Source organism: Trachymyrmex cornetzi, unplaced genomic scaffold (genome assembly GCF_001594075.2).
Source record: "Trachymyrmex cornetzi isolate Tcor2-1 unplaced genomic scaffold, Tcor1.1 scaffold773, whole genome shotgun sequence".
NCBI classification, from domain to species: domain Eukaryota; kingdom Metazoa; phylum Arthropoda; class Insecta; order Hymenoptera; family Formicidae; genus Trachymyrmex; species Trachymyrmex cornetzi.
In genome coordinates, this window is record NW_017300106.1 from 44,386 (window position 1) to 45,486 (window position 1,101).

Consider the following 1,101-nt stretch of genomic DNA (forward strand, 5'->3'; position numbering starts at 1 on the left):
CCTCTTTGCGACCCTGGCCGCAGCCCGTGACCGACGAGCTACGTCCGCGCAAAGTCAGGTTGTTTCACATTTATGGGCGAACAAATGTTTTAGTAGGTTTGGAGGCCAACGACCTTGGCTATCTTGACCTTAAGGTCAAATTTAAAGGTTATTAGAAGGTCAAAGTGATTTTTTAATGAAAAACTTTAATATAATAATAATAATAGTATCCTGGGAGGCAGCCCCTAATTGGGGCCCACCAACGATACGCAGACCAAGTCCATTGTGTCTTCCCAGCCGTACTAACCCCAGGTCAGCTCAAACCAGTCTTCCTCCAGAAGCGAAGGAGATCCCTGACCTGAAGTTGGCATACCTGCTCGGGCTCGAGGAATATCGAGCTCAGTAGAAGCCGCCTGTATCCAGCATACGCTGGACATTCGCACAACACGTGGAGAGTAGTCTCTTCCTCATGTCCACACTTTCTGCACTACGGGTCGCCGCTAAGCCCCAGCTTGTGCAAATGATAGTTGGTGAAGCCATGGCCCGTGTAGATCTGCACCGCTAGCCTGGCTTCTCCTCTTCTTAAGGCCCTAATGCTCTTAGCAAGGTTTCTACTGGGCACTTCCCCCAACAGGGCCCTTGCCTGCCGACATTTGGTCCTTGTTTCTTCCTTCCAATAGCTCATATGGCGGTCGCGCAATCAGTCCCTTATTCTCGCCTTGCCCTTGCAGCCTGGCAATCCAAGGGCCGGTTCCGGCCCCACTAATCTAGCTGAAGAGCCGCTCCTTGCTAGCTCATCAGCGACCTCGTTCCCCTTGATTCCCGCGTGCCCCGGGACCCACACGAGAGCAACGTCATTGCCCGCGGCCAGCCTGTTCAATGCATCCTTGCACTCCCATACCAGCCGCGAGTCAAAGACGCACGCCCCAGCGCCCCTAGGGCCGCTCTGCTGTCTGAGTAGATCCTAATACGTCTGCCCATCCGCCCAGATGCAATCAGCAGTTGAGCACAACTCATGATTGCCACCACCTCCGCTTGAAAGACCGTGGTGAACTCTTCGAGGGAGAGAGCCTCCTTAAAGCCCCCACGGCTTCCAAAGACCCCGGCACCGGCGCCCCCGTC